The sequence below is a fragment of the Bombus pyrosoma genome, linkage group LG7 (assembly GCF_014825855.1).
Source record: "Bombus pyrosoma isolate SC7728 linkage group LG7, ASM1482585v1, whole genome shotgun sequence".
In the NCBI taxonomy this organism is placed as follows: Eukaryota; Metazoa; Arthropoda; class Insecta; order Hymenoptera; family Apidae; genus Bombus; species Bombus pyrosoma.
The window spans coordinates 13,988,891-14,007,564 of record NC_057776.1 but is presented as its reverse complement, the minus strand read 5'-3'; the positions used below and the strand labels follow the sequence as shown (position 1 = coordinate 14,007,564).

At 37.2% G+C, this 18,674-nt stretch overlaps 1 protein-coding gene and 1 long non-coding RNA gene across 3 annotated transcripts in view; one reads left to right on the top strand and one right to left on the bottom strand.

Annotated features, from left to right (window-relative positions):
• Window positions 1-18,674, bottom strand: part of LOC122569134 (protein cortex-like) — a 255,995-nt gene that overhangs the window by 102,023 nt on the left and 135,298 nt on the right. The gene's annotated exons all lie outside the window — the stretch shown is intronic.
• The window catches only part of LOC122569147, a 138,181-nt gene that overhangs the window by 75,101 nt on the left and 44,406 nt on the right, over window positions 1-18,674 (top strand). Inside the window, exon 2 of the long non-coding RNA XR_006317340.1 lies at window positions 2,154-2,263. This is a non-coding gene — a long non-coding RNA (uncharacterized LOC122569147). The remainder of the gene's footprint in view (window positions 1-2,153; window positions 2,264-18,674) is intronic.

The following is an 18,674-nucleotide window of genomic DNA, read 5'->3' as shown; positions in this document are numbered from 1 at the left end:
CGACCTTTCGTCGCTATTCCATCTTAGGATTTCGAATGAGAAAATCAACATTTGAAAAAGGAAAAATAAGTCTAAAAGATAACGATGTACATACGAAGATGAAGAAAGTATCGAAACAACTATTTCAATGTGAACGTTTTCAGAAATATATCAATCGTAATATGATAACTTCCTGAATCGACAAAAACCAGCAACGAAACACTATTTTGATATTTCGAGGAAACAGTGTGACATGAACATGATCGTGTTACGGTCAACAACAGCTTCTGCATGCTGATTACGAGTTTCGTAAAACCAGTTGCCGTCTCCGTAATGGCGTTTAGGCGTCATTAAACAGGTGAAACAGGGATAAGTTTGCGAAGCCATTTGTAAAGTCAACTGCAATTTCTCCGGCGTTGATTACACGTCGTTAGGCCGGGTGAAATCAAGTTAACGTATCAGGCTCGTACTCGCGCTCTAGGAACCCGATATCAATTTCTCCTTGGCTAAACAGAAACCCATTGGCGATGAACGCGAAACGGATACAGAACCAGACTCGGCTTTGGAAAGAAGATAATACACCGGTGAAACGGAATCGTGACGGATAAACGGGAACACTGAGAGTCGTTTGGAAAATCGTTATCCTACTCGTTAAGCGTCATTAAGCAGAAACGAGTCAAACTCGCGATCCGATTCGAATGGTGGCCACTGAATGCGATTACGATAGAATCGGGCGCGTGTGATCTACGAAAAAGATAGGAAAGAAGATGAAATAAAAGACTTATAACGCCAGGAATGTTAGTGAATGCAACGGAAAGATTCTTGCATGTGTGACTAGAATGCTCGATATCGAATCTCGATATGGGCGCCGAAGACCGAGGATACGAGTTTTCTCAGGACGAGGCCGTAATCTCTATTAATTACTGCCGGCGGCGAGTTCGCATAAATCAATCGGGAAACAGAGATAAAGCACCGGAGAACTGGAGAAACGAAGAAAAACGGACCTGACGGGGTCGGGCAGAGGAGGGAGAGGAACGCGGAGGCAAAACTGGCCGCGTTTTCGTGAGTCATACTCTCCTCGTTAAGGCTGTGTCGATGCAACCCTTCTGCATCCATCCTTCTCCTTCGATTATCGTGAAAAATCTCGAGGAATGAAAAAAACACGCGTTGCTTTAGACAGCAGAACATATCGGGAAGCGTGGCTTGTACGCGATTTGTCATTTTCAGTCGATCAAATTCTTTGCGGTTTTGTTTCCCGTTGTATGTTTCTCAACTGTATGATCTTCCTTGTGTATAAAGAAAATGATTAACGAGGGTTTAGTTGGAGGGGAAAGATTAACCACCACGCTGAATTCGTATTTTCATTAACATAATTAAGGCAATAGAATCTGAATAAAAATTTGTTTCACCTACCTAAATAGTCAAGAAGTGCACGATGTTGTGCAGCGTCTCTAATGAACAAAATATGAGTCGTTAGAAAAATTGAACGAAGATCCGTTAGAAATCTACATTTGCCTCTGAACGTAAAAAGAATGGCGAAGCTGGATGTGTAATAAGAGGAAATTTTTAGATGCAGGCTTCTACCATACACTCACACGTAGAAATATAAATAAATAAACACAGAAGCGTAGTTATTTAAACAGTAAAATAATAATAAAACAGAGACACCAATGAAAGATACTCGCATTTCAAATTCAGTGAAAATCTCGTGTTTCACGAAATTTTCATTTAATCGTCCATTAGCGACAGCCGCATTCCAAGGATTAAAATTGTTTTCTCTTATAAAATCTAACAAGTATGATAGGAGCTTTAGAACGTTGAAGCTCGACTGTCGCAATTATAAGCACAAAAATATTAAATATACATATAACAAGGAAAAATATATTCATCTACTCGAGTCTTTATCAAAATCACCAATAATAACAAAAAGAAACACTACGATTTATCCTATTGATTCAAGACGTCGTAGTCTACTTAGAGCCATCGTGATAGCTGAAAAATGTATCAGATTTTTCGCAGAGCAATATAAAAGTAATACATAAAAGTGGGGAGACAATAATCTCGTAATTCGCCGGGAACGTGATTTATCGTCTATTTTCCCTATAATATGCAAATACAATTCAACGTTACATTCAGACTCCAATTCTCAAACATTTTTTTTTCCTTTTTCCCAGGACGAAGGCCGAGTGTCCATCAGACAGAAACCACCCCCGCAACGGCTTCTCAATCTGCCCAAAGCGAGGAGGTTTCACGGGCGGTGCGGAAAAAATCCCTGGTCCGTCCGGTAAGTGGAAAGTACGCGCATAAAAGCGGACGCTCGTAAAACGATCCTCCTTGAGAGGCGATCGCGGCAAGCGTTCGTTAAACGACAAATCGGTTCGGCCATTCACAAGCCCCTTTCCAGCTCCTACGGCCGCAATTTATCGCCGTAATGAAACTTGCCGGGACGAAGGTGTCCGTAGGGAAGGGGATTCTCCGCGAAGAGGGTGAAAAAGGAAGAAACGGCTACCGGTCATCTGCATGACGAGTAAATAGGTTCGCATTACTCGCGCGAACACGGCAGTTTATACCGGGTGATCGCGGCAAATGAGCCGGGACACGGTGCGCGACATCTATCGCGATTAAAGACGCGCGCTGTTCCTTATGCGAAAACGCCTTTTCCATCTTTTATTCCGATCGATCGGGATGATCTTTTGAAATCTTATATTTTTGAAATCTCAGTCTCCATTAATCAACCGTGGACTGTAATTACGTTGGCCGTTCTATGCTCTCAGCTGTTGTAATCGTGATCGACAATGTTGCAGTCTTCTGACGGATAACGAGAGATTCGTCGTTTGTTACTTTCCCGGTTTACCCTGAAATGTGATTTATTGTACAGCGATTTGTTACGTTCTGATCTTCGTTCCAGTTGTAATCTTATATACCTATTTGGCAAGGTGTTGAATCAAGAAATATAATTTATTATTGGAATTTAGTAGTGAGATGAATGGAGGAGTTGGAGAATGCTTGATGGGTATATGATGGGATTTAAAGCAGGTTATTTATTTTGCATTTGTGGAATAGTTTTTTTTTTTAAAGAAGAAATCTTACTTTTTGTTTCTAATCTTATTTAGGTTGAAACGTTTGTGGATAGTTAACGACGTGAAAAATTGGTCGGAGGCTTTGTTATAGCAATAATGCAATGTGATATACAACTTATTATAATAGGGATGTCGGGTGCAAAAAGTGTTCAAATTTTGTTAACTCCTTGTCTGATAATATTAAGTTGGTAGGAATTTAAATTAATACCAAAGGAATAAAAATTCATTTGAAACACATTATATATATACGAAACATAAATATCACACTTGAATCAATATTTTTAATCCTACCAAACTACTACCAAATCCGCTAAAATTGCAGGTGTTAGATTACTAACAAGATATTTTTGGTAACGTTAATTTTTACTTTATTGAGATAGAAACATGATTGCATATGTCTACACATCTCTATTATTGTATCACTTCGATTATAATTATCTATGCATAATACACATCTAAATACATATTATAGATCGATAGTATGAAAAACGATATACGTAAATCATAATCTATTTCATCAAAAATTACATAATTCGCAAAAGAATTTCTCAACCTCTACTTGGAACAATATCTCCATTGAAAGCGGAAACCAGTGAATTTTTAAATAATTCCAGGCCCATAATCGCCGCAAAAAAAAAAAAAGAAAATGCAACATCCGTCGACGAAACGAAATCCAGCGAAACGAATTCCTCTAAAATCTGCTTGCTGGAAAAAAATCGTTAACCTCTGCAAAAATAACCCCGATAGAGGAGGGAATTACAGTAATCGTGGCCTGGGAAGAATTACGAAAGCGTTCGAACAATCTTGTGGCCTGTTGTGCAAAAATTTCGTCAGTCGATACGCCCATGTTTCGATAATTTCCAGACATTACCGGGGAAACTCATTACTCGCGCGAGGCGAATGCTTAGCCGATCGCCAGATAAGTTACCGAACGGTAGGCCACAATGAAAGTCGCATACTTGCTTCGACAAGTATCGTTGCGAACACTGAAGAGAGTAGCTGTTAAGTTTCTCTTCCTAAACCAGTATCTGTCGCGACGATGAACAGGTGCGCGTAAATACGTATCGCGGTATCGTGAAAAACGACGAAGGAAATCGACGAGACACGTGAAATTAGAGATTTGCTTTATGGTCGCTTCTATGGTTTCGATCAGGCTTATAATGGTATCTCGATACGATATGCCTATTGAGTTTATTAGATGGAACGATGAAACGTGCATTTATTATTAGATAGAATGTAACAAAGTCTTATGTCATAGAGTTTTATCTTAGTTATATGTTACGTACAAGCTTTATGTTATAGCTTGTAGTTAGAGGATTTATTGTGGAAAAACGCAACCGAATCATTTGTGGTTTGAAACGTTTATAACTAATCTACGAAGTATATTTTACATATCATTCATATATTATACTACATCGGTGCATATATTATTTGCATCGTAATTGTTTGAATTTCTTTTCTTCTAAATGTATGGAAAAATGTACTCCTTTTTATATCGTTTGTTACTAATGTTTATTAAGATGTATGCAATACTAGAAATTTCTTTTTTTCGATGAAGCGTTATCAGCGTATTCTACTGGCCAAGATAAGGGAAAAATGTCGTATAAACACGTGTCATTGGAATCATTGTTAAAAAGTTATAACAAAGAAAAGCCAATATACGAAATGTGATGTTATAATACGAACTTGCGACACTACGGTACAAAGTACGAATAGATCAGGAATAGTTATACCTAGTAGTAGTCAGAAGATATCATAATATTTTTACAGCTCCAACTACAACTCCATTTAAAAATGTTCAGAATTCTTGGCGATACAAGATTGGCAGCGGCAAAAAAAAAAAAAAATTGAATTTATTACTCTTTCAAGTTCTCGTTTATTACTCGTGGAGTTGGAGTCGTAAAAATGTTATGATACCTTCTGACTAATACTAGATGTAAATATTCCTGATCTGTTCGTACTTTGTACCGTAGTAACGCGTGTTCATTTCGTATATCGTTTTATTGTTATGACTCTATAACAATGTTTCCAATGCCATTTGTTTATACGACTATTTTTTCTCATCTTGATCTATAGAATACACCAGCAACGTTTGATCGGAAAGAACTGAGACATCTGGTATATTTACAACAATATTAACTGATGATTTATAAATAATTGTATAAGTTAGTTCATTGGCGATTGTATCGATGATATAAAATTACTTCGTAATAATATTTGTTCGCAATTATTTCAATGCATTTCATTTATTTTCAACAATTTTAATTCTATTTCAAATCTCAATATTTAAATACCGAAGGTATAGTTTCAACATATCATGACTCGTAGCATACACATTTGAAGTTTACGAGCGTTTAAATACTCCGAGATTCCTTTCATCTTACGAATGCCATGTTTAATACGAATACGATAAAAATTACATACTTCTTCATTTTCAAAACATGCTAACATACATTGCAGATAATAAAATCGATCTTGAACAACACCAACCACTAGGAATACCATGAAGATCTCTACATGAATCCACCAAGTCCACATTCTCACGTCCTACTTGAAGTATCCTCCATCGAAGAATCTAGCTAACATTCTCACCAAAGACCTCTATAAATATTCCCACGATTCGATAATAGAATTATCAACAATCCCAAAATCCTCTAGGAAGATTTCTTAAAAATAATCACGCTACGAAATAATCAGATTCAACGTCAACCTTCGCAATACTTATAAGAAGACAATGAATCTTTTTTGCATTTATAGAGAGTTCAATTTACAAAAAAGAAACATACAAAATTCATATAATATTCAAAAATATATAAAACACTCAAAATAAATTATTGTAATGTTTTGAAGGTGAAATAAATCTTCATTTCGGTTTCATCTCGCCGGCACTTTCAGGAATGAATCTTTTTCGAACTATGGAAAAAGATTTTCTTTTTATCAATTATCGATAGTAGAAAAAACGTATTCTCTGTGGTAATAACACTTAGCACTCTGTTTACTGGAAAGAAATACATCTATCGTTTCAATGAGAAAACATTCAATAAAAATGATAGTACCGACAATAATTGAAATAAAAAGAAATTTATCGTCTATTGTACCGAATGTACAACAAATTATACAAAATAAATTTATTTAGAGTGTAATGTACTTTCAAACATTTTCTCTTTCAAAACGTATCATATAGAAGTCAATTATTAAAAATTTTAGGAAGATTCAAAAATCGATAAGAGAAATTAAAAAATACACGCGAAACATATATGTTATAAATAAATATCAAGCTTTGAAGAAGGAGAAAACATCCTGTGCCGCATTTTAGCCAGCACTCGATGGATTTTAATAACGCGTTAAACTGCAATGTTACGTAAATCTCGCTCGTGAAGGAGTTAATTGAATTTATAAAAGAGACGAATTTGCATAAACATCCACGATCTACTTATAAATAAATCAAGGAAACAAAACACGAGCAGGCAACCTGTAAGGACTGTCTATTCGTAACCATAGCAGCGTAGATCGAGCCTGAACAGCAACTATCGCGGAAATTGTTTCTTGGCCCAATAAGAACACGATTTACCGACGTCCACGTCGACCAGCTGGTCCGGATATTCTGGGCCGAGTTCAAGGGTTATGGAAAATATCGTGTATCCTTGTTGACCCGCGCAGACGCGGAACACACGTACGCGCGATTCCTGGCATTGATAAATAGCGTTGCAAAGTGCAGCACGGTGCAGACGGTGCGCCGTAATTGACCGACGGTGGCACGGGTCACGGAAGTAGAAACTGGACGATGGAAATTGGAAGTACGTGGCATGGCACAGTGCCTGCACCCACATGATTAGAGGAACGAGTGCTCGAGAACGACGCCCGCGGCCGGTGTGATTTAATTTCATCTCGTTCCGCAGAGATTAATAGTTGAAGTGTGTTGTTCAATGAGAGTATAGGGATGCACTATGCGGGTTGCTTCGACACCGAAATGAATCGTGCAAGACATCGATAGAAATAATCATTGTGGAAGTGAGCCTAGTTTGGTGGACATTTAATAATACGCGTCGAAGAATTGGGCTTCTGTTAAGTATATTTACTTTACATTATATGCTGTATTATCGCGTACAAAGTGCGTACTCTCGAGTGTTTTCTTTTTTATTCCTTTTAGAAAGTTTACAGTTTGTACTCTTTTATCGTAGGTAGTTCAATCGGTTCTATGAACATTATTCTAAGGCAATCACAGTATCGTTTTACTTGGAAAATATCTTGCTTTTATACATAGAGTGACATTGATAAGAAATTCTTATTCCGCAGTAATAAGGACATTAAATATAGTCAACGATGGACCTTAACAAAAGCTTTCGATAAATAATTTAGTTATTTAGTTATTAGTTAATAGTTAAGTACTGTCTAAATTGATCTGAAAAACTTCAACAATTTTTTTATTCGGCCGAAGATAATCATTTATTGTTTCTTCTTGATAATGTAATAGAGTGTAATTAATGATAGCGATAACAATCTGGATAATAAAAATTTACGGTAAAAAGCAAAGCAATGTCCAATTAAAAATTTAATGACGTCAAGCGCAATACTTAGTTTAACCAAGGCAATTTATGCGAATATTATCAAGTAAAATGTACGTGTCTCCCGAAAGCCAAACTAATTAACTTCGCTTTCACTAAATTTCTCAATTTCATTGCCCAGATACGTAATTAGCGTTCGACTCTTCAAGGAACAAACGACTAATAAATTTATCCATAAATTTATTTATCCTAAGAAGACAACACAAATAATCGTAAATTTCATGGACAATTTTGAATAATACTATAGGCAATTTTACTCCGTAATACCATTACTGTCACTTTTTAATTTATGAAGTTGATCAACATCGCTTGTCAAGCGATTCATTATTATAAACGTCTCTAATCGTAAATTCCAAGGAAAATTTCAACAGATAATTATTACTTTCAACCGTTATTACTTTCTCGTACTTTTTAATTTATGAAATTAATCAACATAGCTTGTCAACTACGCACTGATATTACCTTGTCCCTTACATATTTTATATCAATATTTGCGTTAATAAGCAGGCGTGTAAGTACATACGTAAATATTTTCTCATTAAAATAATTTCGCTAGATCGAAATTGCAACGAAACGACATTAAACGTGGGAAAAATTTAAGTATTTTTCAATCAGCGACCTGCTAAACTGGTATCGAATAGATTAATCGATTTTACGACGCTGTGAACAAGGTTTCAGCTTACTCACGTATCCTGTATGAATATGTAACCTCGAAAAATTTCAGTGGGCCGATTCTACATGGTAGCTCATATTATCAATGGCTATTACTCATGTTAACTCTACTAGCAAAATGATTAATAGCCATTCGTCACGTTACCTCTTGGATGCTTGATGGCCGACGTAGACGCATGAAAGAGCGAACGAAAACTTCTTGCAAATTCTGTTAGCTACGGTGCTTGCCCAAGGTGTTTGTGAGCTTAGCTTGTGCTGATGTAATTAAGGATAATTAACTACTACGCATCTTTTTCAGATACCTAACAAACTTGTCGATCGTGCGAAATCGTGATACGTGGGGTTTTATGAAATTTCTGTTCGATATATTCTTTACTTGATAACTGATTTTGATGACTTGTTCGAATTGGATATTATATCATATATAATAAACAAAATTATCCGTATTAAAATCCTTAAAAGTGTCGTAAATCTATAAAATTGCTACAATACACTAAGAATTGATTATTTTAATGACCCTGTTTCACTGTCAAATATGTATATATATATATATATATATAGAGAGAGAGAGAGAGAGAGAGAGAAAGACATCTAAAAAAATAACTTTATAATATTATTTTACTATTTTATAACTATATACATAATCTTAATCAATCGTTGGAATGGTTTTAATATGTTTGGAAAAAATTGCGTTATTTATGTATGTGTTAAACGTAATAAAAAATTCTTTCATGTTTAGTGTTTCAAACTGCGATCTTATTATCCTATCGATCTTGAAGAGCAGGTTATTTTATTTATAAACACCTATGTATAATAAAACCAACACTTGGGAAGTACTTAGGTTACAACAACTTCTAACAAAAAATTCACGAGTAGAACCTCCTACACACGCAGTGTCTGACAATGTCTGCCACTTCTACTGCAGCTCTATCTTCCATCTAATACTAATACTAAACTTCAACGATAAAATCCTATGTCGATACAAATAAAAATTCGTAAATAAAAATTTACAAGTACAATCTTCCAAGTTTTAAATGTCTGACAATGTCTGTCACTACTACTGCGTAACTCTGTCTCTTATCGTACTACATCAATAGTCGACTACTTCAATCCTAACTACACCTAATCCTTTACAAATTCAATTATTCAAATTCCAGGTAATTCCTTCCTGTAGCCTTTCCCTTCGAGTAAAATCCTCGCTATATACCTCTACAGGTAACGTCGAAGTTTTACTGCTGTGCTAGGAAGAATTATTTTGCCACGTTAAAGGCGCGCGGCTAGTCGCGGAGGATCGCGAGCGACCCACGCAACGCCATTAACATCCAAAAGTAAGGCTTCTTCCCGTCTACAAATCTCCACCGGTGATGGGAACCAATTTAGCGACGTTCACCCCGCGCCCAACCCTCTCGCGTCTATCGTTAACCCCTGTCTCTCTTTCTCTTTCTTTCGTCGTCCGTGTACAACCATCGACTTCCACTAGGAAACCGGCTGGAACCGTAAAAAGGTTGGGCGACGTCTGCCGTGGTGCATCGATACGTCGTCGTAAGAAAGTCCACGCGACCTCCACTGTGGGCGACCCTACGAGCCGGACCGCGGCTGGAAAAAGCTAAAGCGGCTGCCACCGGTCGTTAGGTTGACGTTTACGTTTCGCGCTTAACGAAGCACGGCAGAGCAATGTCGTACCTAACGATCGATAAAGTATAACGTCGTAGAAAGAAAGAAAGAACGGGGCATGCGGCTGCTAGAGATAGGAAGGATGAGGCAAGGTAAAGTGAGTGGCGAATGAACATCGAGGGTGATCGTACAGTCGAATCATTCGCGGCCAGTTTAACGATTTCCACGATATCCATGTGCCGATCAATCGATTATTCTTTCTCCCTCTATCTTTCTCGTTCTCTCGGTGCTCTTTTTTTTACCTGCTTCCGTGTGCAAGCGACGAACTTCGTGTTCCAAGCTAGTTGTGCACACGCTACATGGGGATGTTTTCTTTGGTGGCGATCGCGACACTGTCACTGATCACCCGCTACACGTAACCGTTTGATCGTACCGGACTGTAGTCGGATATACGCGGTGAGGTGAAAGTGTTGTTTTCTGTGGGTTTTTGAAGGAAGTGGTGTATCCTCTCCCGGTGTATTTCATTTGCAATGTGTTATAAAATTGTTTGAGAATTGTTGAACTACTGATAATCTTCTTTGATCTCGTCATGTGTCGTAAGAGGCAGCTAAATAACTTAACGTGACACGGAACGTTATTGATTGTTGAGATTATTAAAGAAAAGTTAAAGCAGGCAAGGTGATAGATGGTTTACTGCTATCGATCGTAATTTTAATTTATATACGTGGACGTATCGATACTTGGAGTATAAGAAAAGCCACAAGTATATGTTTCAAGAATTTTGAGTATTAGCAAGACTTTGAGATTAGATATATAATCACAAGGTAAGATTAAGTTTACGATATGTTTAAACGAAGAAAAAGTAAAGTGTTTTTCTTTATACATTCCCGTATACACATAGAAATATGTGCTCACAGTTACTCTTGCCAAAACTAGATGATCATAAATTTGTACATTGAAGAGAAATGTTATATTAAACTAATTCTACAGACACTTCATAATCTTAGGTTAAACAACCTATCAGTAACATTTACGACAGTCTATGTTTTTTTTATGTTTTTATCCTAGATAAATCCTTACTTTCACGCCTTTTTGCATGCAAATTCAGAAAACAAAGTATCTTCAGTCAATCCCGAAAACCATTGTCGTAAAACGCGAGAAGTACGTAATATTATACAATACGGTATGAGTTTCCCTTGAAATATTACTACACGGTGGAAAGCTATATCTTAGTTTCATAATAAAAACAAAATTTATGTCTCCTTCATAAAAGTTATCGGCACGCGAATATAGTTATTTTTCGATAAACACTTGTAGGTAATTTCAACTCTAGTCGACCTAAAAGTAACAGCAGAGATTCTACAAACATCCCGAAGCAATACATTAGGAGCACGATGAACGAAATCGAAATATATAAAAAAGAAAAAAGCTGTTTCTAGAAACACAACAGTGTTCAAATAGCACGGAACACTCATAGTAAATAATTCGGATAAAAGATATGTGTTCCATAGAATTTCTGTCAAGATTATCAAGCAACGAAGAACCTATTCCAAATTTCATACTATGAATTTCCAACGAGCCTCTTCTCGATTTGAATATTGCGTAAAACACTCGCAGTAGTGATAACCAAAACAGAAAATACGTATCCTATCCCAAATTTCAAAATTACGAATTATCAAAGAATAAGAAGCCTATTCCAACGAATCTCTCCACTGTTTCCATATTCCATAAAATGCTTATAATGCCGATACATATAATATTAGGTTGTCCGAAAAGTTTCTTTCGTTTTATGAGGAAATAACAGACGCACAGCGTTTCTTGTTTTATATTATTTTGTCGAATTACGTACGATCCATTTTGTTCCGTTGAGATAAACACCGCGACATTTCTCAGATTTGGTTTCACGTTTGTATGAAGGTGCACTGTTGTAAAAAACACGAAAAGAAAGAAACTTTTTGCGAAAGAAAGACACTTTTCGAACAACCTAATACTAATGATATAATAGAATTGAAGGATACATGTGGCATAAAATTTTCCAAAAGAATGATTAATCAGTAAAGAAATTCGCATCGGAGTAACGAGACGTGTAGATTCTCTTTAGTACCACCCCGTATGTCGATGTGGTATCATTGTCTGGTTCTCGGACAGAATGCTTTATCGAAGGCCGAGTGAGCTTTCGACAGCGAGTAGTAGCGATGATTGTTCATTAGCGCCGAGCATCCTGAGCTTTAATGCATGTATCGGTGCCCATTCCAGAGGTAGAGTAGCTGTGTTACGCTCGACGTCCGTTCGCCAATGGCGCCCATTAGCATGGAACCCCACTTCTCTCTACAGATAGACTAATGATCATGTCACCCGGCTCCTTAATTGCTAATTGATCTTGCGCCTGTACCTCCGCGTTCTGCGTTGTCTACGCACGTTCCATCATTCGTTCAATGACGTGGGTTTTAATTCGTCGTTTATTTTCTGGTGGAAATCTCTTTGGATGCTTCTCGAATGATAAAGCAAGATTAATATTCAATGAAATAATAATGATCGTGCGAGAAGTTAGGCTATTAGGTAGAGAAGAATTGTTAAAACATGATAAGAGCTTTATACATAGTAAGGTGATGTTATAAATATACTTTTAACGTTTACTTGGTATTTCTTACAGAAGAATATATCTGACAAATGACATTTATGAACAATATGTAAAATTTGTGAAATATTATTATTGATAAATCTATATATAAATTATATATGTATAATTGTTTTTTTTTATGTGTATAATAAATTTTTATATCTTGCACCTGATTAATCCGTTAACGATCATGCAATGGTTTTGCGCAATATCATAAATACATTAACTTCTTCCAATTTCATAGAATTTTAAAATCTAAGTGGAAAAAGCAGTGATGGAAAATATTATTATGCTGTATTAAGCGAACCCTTGGCAAAATCTTAAAAAACAGAATTCGATCATATAAATTAACTGAAAAAGATGCAAAGTAAATTTTGCAGCAACACAAAGTTGGTCTTTAATAGGTTAAAAAATGTGAAAAATGTTCATGGAAAGAAATAAAATGAAATATCTACCAAATGCTGCAATCTATTGTAGCAGACTTTGTATTACAGAATCATAAGACTCTATTAATCTTTGACAAGGCTTTCAGACAATTCTGATACGCTAATTATTTTCATGATCTAAAAGGATAGCTATATGAAACGATATAGAGAGATATTGATTGATACTAGAAGATACGTGGTATTTATAATAGATTGTGTAAAAAAGGAAAATAATTAACGCCACAGCCCTGGAAACATTAAAATTATTATTTATCACCCACATTTGATATTCAAATTGAGAAGTCGTAAAGATACAATGTTTATAGTCTGTTCGTATTCATACTTTGATATGAGTGGGTTGACTTTCAATCAAATACTTTCTCGCCATAATTAAAACGAATCATTCATTCTACTATTATTACTTGATAATAGGTACCGCGGAAATAAGATATAATTAAAGCCTTACTCGCTTTACCATTTGTTAATTAATTTCGCGTAGCAAAATGTCAGTCAGGAAACAGAGAAGCGTCTCTTATCATATCAAGAGTATATCTTTCTTAATAGAAACTGGTATAAGAGACGTTGTAAGAAATAAGGTATAGCTAAAATTTGTTATACTGCGTTATAGAACGAATCATATTTTTTATAGCCAATTGTATCTGTACATGTATTGTCATATCAGCAGCGCAATACAACACTGTATCGTCAAATGTTATTTTCGAAATAGAAAATCACGTTTGATATTCGAAATATATTTTTTTAACGTTCACAAATGATTAAGTTCTGATAAGCATCGCGCTTCAATGTATAATATTTGACATATATCTGCTCCTGTTAGAGAATAAATAATAAAATTCCTGATGCAAAAAGAACTTATGACTTATAATACTTTAATCAGATATTTACAAATTCTACGTACCTACAACATAATTTATTTATCTAACGTAATTAGGTTAATTTGTACGAAGTCTTATACCTATATCATGTGATTTTGTCTCCAATTAAACCCATCATGAGCAATCGTCGAAAATACACTCACGAACAATGTCGTGAATCTTAGAATTTATCGATCATCCAGATGTGGAAAAAATTTACGCGGGTAAACGTTCGGTTTCACGCTGCGTGAGAACATTCGCGTTGATTTCACACGCGGACTTTCCCCGGCTGCGTGACATTTCTTCGGGGTCCTCTCTTTTCTCAGGATGCCACGATATCCCCGGGACGATTGAACTTACGATCGAACCCAAACGATCTCTCTCTTTCTCTCTTTCGTTCCGTCCGCTCGCTCACGTTCAATGCGCCCACGCTGCTTTTCACGGCGCGTACGCTCGATCCGCGGTGTAATTACTAATTGTAATACACACATCCAGCGAGCCCACTAAATCTATCCGCCGCGTCCCCGATAGAATATCCGACGTCGTCGAATCGCTTGCGTTACCCTTCTAACGCTTCAGCAATGCGGATGCGCTTTGTTCGCCGTGCATAATTAAACGCGCCGAGGGATTTGCGTCATGTCGCGAGGCCATTTTTCGCTGTACCAAGGCTGCACGATCGTATTAATATGTAACGATCAGATTGGTGCCGATCGAGGCAACAAAAAGTGGTTCTGAATACACTTGCATAAAGATCGAGGATGTAATGATTAGATTTTCAAAAGCTACTTTGAAATTTATCGTAACAGAGATGTATTTGGGAATTGTAATAATTATATTTATCAATTTCCTTATGACTTATCAGTCCCACTTAAGTTTTCACGAGTTTCTTAATACTTATGAACGAGGCTGTACATATACGTATCGTTCTTAGAACTCAGTGAAGTGTAAATCATTAAACATGTAACATTTCACGTGTAGCAACCTACTCGTTCATTTCGCCTGATTCTCTAAAATGCTAGTTCAATCGAGTACCACGATATATGATTAAAACACGAGTATCCGATTAAACCACGAAGATCCACAAGTAACGCAATACTGTAACACTGTTGCCGATCACACGAAACCACTTTCAACAAACGACCTTCGCTGCTATTGCGCGCACGATACGCGAGTAAAACACAAATGAGAACAGCGAGAAGAAGCGTCGCAGTGAATAAGAGAGCAAAAAGTAGAAGCAGCACCTGTCGCTGCAAATTCTCTGACAATGCGCCATCGCAACAACCGTAAAAGGGCCGCGAAAAAATGCGACGAAAGAAAGAAAAAGCTGGCAGAGAAGCAGAGGATTTACGCGAGTCTCGCTTTGATGCGCGCTTGTAACTCGATGGCATCGAACATCGGCCCAGGTACACCTTCATCTGTCGCTGATGCAGCCCGTTCCAAGCATCCTCCAACGTCTGCCTACTGTCCACGATACTATCTCGCAAGATGAATCGGTCGGTGTACCAAGTGCAAAGGGATTGCTGTGACCCGGTACCGACGAGGGCACAACACCCCGTCTCGTCGTTCTTCTACTTCTTCATGACGCGACGCACAGTGGTCTGAGAATCCGCTTGTCGTGGCCAAAATTCAATTTTTCAATTTCAACATCTTCAAAAAAAAAATGTCTTCCTGCAAAATGAAAACCCCTCGAAACCTCAAAATCTACGATATTATTCATTTCGGACAATGGTGTGATCGAGGGCGATGTTCTCAAGAGAAACTCCTTAAATTCAAAATGATGCTAATTGTTCTACGTAGTCTTTATAGAATATCAAGTAAATTTAAATTTCGAGAATTTTCCGTGTAATTGCGTCGACGAATGTACGAAGAAAATATTATTCGCGACAGTTTAAGTAAGAAACAGTTCTACCTTGCGTGTAATAGATCGCAGCCTGATTAAATGCCTCATTTGTCACATGATTTCAAAAATAGATACTTTTAAACACTAACCTTGCTATAGCCTATCTGTTGATCTCAGTTATGAACTAACTTACATATATTACTTGTGCTCGTAAGTCAGAAATATATTCAATACCATACATGAACCACATACGTCATACAAAAGAATGCTTAATAAATCGTCGATAAAAACGCCTAGAAGTGTCAAAGCCAGAATTACCAAGTACACTTGATTAAACTCGACACAATGGCCAAAGACACGCATAATACCAACCGTACAACATACAAAAATGAGCGTGCATCATCAGTCGTGTTTCTAGTGCCTCTTCGATCAGGCAAATCCTCTCGAAGATCGATAAAACTTTGAAATATATTCAGGGAACGCTTTTTAAAGGTGGCCACTGACGTTCGCGTTACAGATCCATGATAGGCATAAAACAGTCCTTTCAATGAACTATCGTGTTCAGGCGGCCAAGGGATCAGAAATTCCTAGCTCGTGTAACGTCCGGCGATGCCCCGTGTACTACGTCCCTCGTATTATATCGCGACCGTGTAATCCACTGTCATCTATATCGAAGCTCTATCAGACGAAATGACAGGCTATAAAGCGGGAGAGGTACGGGGCAGCTTGTGCTACGTCGGATTTATCGCGTGTGGATGTCTGCCAGCCTATAAGCCACAGGGCGATAGCACAAGGAGCGCTAGGATAGGTCGGAGCTACCTCGATTAACCTCCGTTTCAGCTGGTTAGAGGCAATCCGTGTCTCACTATGTGGCAATCACGGGGGCTTGCAACCTTGTAAATTGAAAAAAATACGCTGACGTGACGGCCGGTCACGGTGTAATAGATTGCGGCGAAACTAAGCTTTCAGGTTAAAATCGTTGAACGCGCTCTCTTTGCCAGAGGATCCTCTTCTTTTAACAAGAGTCGAATCAATAATTAACGCGTAGGATATGTTCGAAAGAGAAAAACGTTCGAGGATGTTTCGAGATTCGGTTCGTGACCGTATCGAATGATGGATGAATATGTCCGGTATTTGTAATTAATTAGTTGCCACGGGGTTGTGTCGCGACAACGCCGAGCAAGATTGATCGAACGCACCATAGGACATCCTATCTTTATTCTTGGTAATTATTTGTCGGTAGTAACGATTTGTACGCGTGTCTTTCGTATACCGTGCTGTGAAAACAGGTGTGTTGGTAGAATTTATAATTAGCAGAAATTGTACGTGCACGAATTGCAGTCTGATTACTTCTTGTGCTTAAAATGCTATCAGAAAAAATATCAGAAGATACTTGTGAGAGATACGAACATTTTCTTTCGATGTTTTTCAGTGATTTATATAAATCACCTTTCTACTGACGTTCGATTTTGAGTTATGACATTTAAAAGTGGGAAAATGAGACATACTTCTTGCATAAAGTGGAATACAATGAATATCTAAAATGTTAATTGGTTATCATGCATAATAATTTCATTGAAAACCATCGAGAGAACATATACACATATAATTGAAGATTACAGGAGGAAAATACCATAAGTACATACATATCTATTTATTTTCTGATTTTAATGCCGCCTTATAGTTGAACAGGAGAGTTTAAATATGGTGTTCGATTCAAAGGAACAATAGGTATAGTTTTTAAGATAAATAATACTTTACTATGTTCGATACAGTAATATTATGATGACCAGCAATTTTAAAGTTTTCGAGGGGATGGAAACACGTGTTTATCTCCAAAAACCAAATACGCGGATAAATTTGGTAATATGAGATTGATGGAGAATGTAATGAATCTTAAAACCGTTTCCCTGTGAAAGATAGGAGATACAATTTATCGCGTTCTTCCCCTATAGTCTTCGATTACAAATTAACTCGAAATACAATATTCTGAGAATGAAGAACGTATTTCATCATCTTAACGTTAAAAACCTAAAACCACGAATTTGATACGCAACCCTTGATACCCTTACCAGCCACATCAATCACACGTCAGCCACCCAACAAGAGATCCGGCTCAATTAACATAAACTTCAGAAAGAGTCAGCGAACACGTTTTCCCACAAAGGAGTCGCAGAATAGTACCAGCAGTGACAAGAGTCACCAATCCTGGTCGACGATAAACAGTCCGATGCAAGCGAGTTGGAAAGTCCAGCCGTCTCTATCCCAGCCGAGATTCGTAACCCATGGGACGATTGCGAAACGGTGAATTATTCGCGTGTACGCGGTCGCATTGATCGCGAGAGAGCCAGCTCGCTCCCATGGACCAGCTGAATGCACGGAAGCACGAATCCACGAGCCGCGGACAAGCAATGAATTTTCTTAGCCGATACGCGCCAAGGTAGTCGGATGCCCTCGGTGACACCCATTAGCCCGCGCTCTTGTCTAACCATACAAATTATTAATCGATGCAATTAGCGAGCTACGACGGTCAGCTAACGCCGTTTAACCTTCGAGCGGCGAAGGTTGGGTCTATTCTGACTCATGCAAATATTTCATGCTTAACGCATTTTGAGTCGCACTACCGGTTATAAATATCTGGACACTTCGCTCGATTTGTAGTAACAGTACGTGAACTTTAATTCTACAAGTGCTACAAATTAATAATGAATCAGCATCTGTCTTTCTAATTACCAGATTATACCAGTTTAAGTTATCTGTTAAAAGAGATAACAATAATACATTTCGCATTTACTATTTATCTAAATATCAGTGGTTATATCAATAGTAAAAATATCTCTATCAGTTCAGGACATACTGCTTAAGATTATTTAGAGTCTAAAAATCAAAGATTTTGAAGTTTGATCATTCCAAACGAACATTTTCTAATCAAATTAACACTACACGCTGACTTTTATTTTTCTAACTACGATACTGTGCTATTACCATATATTCTCAGATACTA